Raw genomic sequence first — 2606 nt, forward strand, 5'->3', positions numbered from 1 at the left:
TAAACAGCGCTGCCTGATGGAATTTGTTCCGATAGAAGGATGATTACTACGATGAGAAATGCCTAGTAAAGAGCATTGCCTAAAGGAGTTTGTGGCTGTGGAACGACAGCATCGACGGGTGCTGAAGAGACGGTACTGGAATGGGACTTTTATCGCCGGAGGAGATACGAAGCCTGAGCTACCACCCTATTACACAGAAAAAGAAGGTAAAGACTCTCTGCCGAGGAGGGCAATTGATAGCATGATGAAGGGAGGTAAGCTTTATCTTGTGCATGAAAGAAAGGAATTACACGCTCACATTTCCATCGTTGAAGAAATTAAAAAAGGGGTAGTTAGTTAAAGGGATAAGTTTATTCCGTTTTAGTTTAAAGTGAACCTGATGTTTTATTTTATTTAAGCTTAAAGGATTGGCCAATTAGCTATAGTATTGTTTGTATGATTAATGAGTATGATAATTATTGATGAGTTTAATAAGCAATGATTTGATGTTTTTAAAGTATTTCATTGATTTCGTTTACTTAGAATATATTTTTGATGAAAAAAAGATGTCCTTCACTTCTACTTACTCCACCCCCACTCGAGGGGAACGACACTTCCTGTGTCCCTCACCCTCTGACACTCAGGACAAGGGTCGATCAAATGCGTGAGAGAGGAATCAGAGTCCTGACAGATAGCAATAGGGATTATGCACAATAATAGAAAATGTTCATTTTGCTTTCATTTGTTCTCCTTTATGGATAATAAAATCTGATGGAAATTTTGCAGTCGCCCAATATTTCCTATGGCATGTTAACATCTTTTATTTTAATTTAATATATGACTGAGTTTCAACGAGAGGTTAATATTAAAAGGAAATATGGGACATTATATACATATATATGCAGTGTATGAGCAAAACTTTTCTAACTTTAACGCTTTTATTAGCAACACACTTAAAAAAGTAATAGAAAGTAAAGGAATATTTTATTTATGCTACAATAATAATAATAATAATAATAATAATAATAATAATAAACANATATATATTTCTTAAAAATAATTTTTAAAAATTGTTCACGTTCGGGCTCGAAACCCGGACTCTCGGGATTAGCAATTTGTTACTACCCAATAACTTTCTATCGGTACTCGAGCCTGCTATCATTTGATCAGTTTTTGTAATCAGTCTCTTTTTGATCAATATTCGAACCCACTATCATTAGACCAGACTTAGAACTCATTTCTTTAATCAATGCTCGAACTTGTTATCTTTCTCTAGAAACCAGCCAAAATGTCATCAATTCAAATAAATTTCGAAAATAATCTCTTTTAATCCATACGGGGATCAACTACTTTTTTATTGGCACTCGAATCCGCTATCATTTGAACAGTTTCCGTTCCCATTCATTTTTGATCGATACTCGAACCGACTGTCTTTTTATTGGGGACTATTTTACTGGAAACTGCTATAATTTGATTAGTTTTCAGAACCAGTCTTTTTTTTTACCAATATTCGAGATCACTGTCTATTTTTCATTACTCGAACCGCTGTCGTATGAATTGTTTCCGAACCTACTCTTTTTATCAATACTTGAACTCATTATATATTTGTATCAATAATTGCTGTTGTTGTTGTTGTTGTTACTTTACGTCGCACTAGAGCTGCACAATGGGCTATTGGCGACGGTCTGGGAAACATCCCGGAGGATGATCCGAAGACATGCCATCACAATTTTGATCCTCTGCGGAAGGGATGGCACCCCCGCTTCGGTAGCCCGACGACCTGCGCGCGAAGTCGAGCACTTTACGGTAGCACAGTTTAACGAGGACCAATACCGCACACCCTCGGTCCCTACGCAGACTGATCCAAGTGGTCACCCACCCGCACACTGACCGTAGCCAGTGATGCTTGACTTCGGTGATCTGCTAGGATCCGTGTCTTAACGATCAGTCCACTGCGGGACGTATCAATAATTGCATCTCCTATACTCAGAAACAGTTTTTTTAAACCAGATACCTCTGAATGATACTCTAATCCACTATTTTTTGTATCAGTACCCGAACTTGCTATAATTTGATCAGTTTTCATAGACAGTCATTTCTAACCAGTGTTCAATCGCATTATCTTTTGATCAATACACCAGCCTGCTGGCATTTGAGCAGTTTTAAAACTCCCTTTTGTTTCTCACGGTACTGTAAGTTGCTATAATTTGATCAGTTTTGAAAACTGGGCTATTTTATCCACTAATCGAACCCGTTATCTTTTAATCAGTACCCGTTTCATTAATCCACTTTACACCAGTTAACTTGGATGGCAGGCTTTTTACATAATTTTTACAGATTTCGAGTAAACCTTATTATGCACCATTGCACGCCTCCTAATTTGTATATTATTATTTTTCTTAGTATCATTGTATAATTTTAATCTGTCTAAAAATCGAAATAGAAACTAACGCACTTCCTTCTCTAAATGCAATTGTAAGTGGTGCCATATTTTCGCCATTGCATTGCCACACTGCGCCATCTGCAACTAATTTTGATCGAAAAAAACAACAGGACAAAGGCTTATAAGCCATTTTTATGCCATTGAGCACACAAGCTTACATGTATGTGTATTAATAAATAAATAA

The sequence above is a fragment of the Parasteatoda tepidariorum genome, chromosome 10 (genome assembly GCF_043381705.1).
Source record: "Parasteatoda tepidariorum isolate YZ-2023 chromosome 10, CAS_Ptep_4.0, whole genome shotgun sequence".
In the NCBI taxonomy this organism is placed as follows: domain Eukaryota; kingdom Metazoa; phylum Arthropoda; class Arachnida; order Araneae; family Theridiidae; genus Parasteatoda; species Parasteatoda tepidariorum.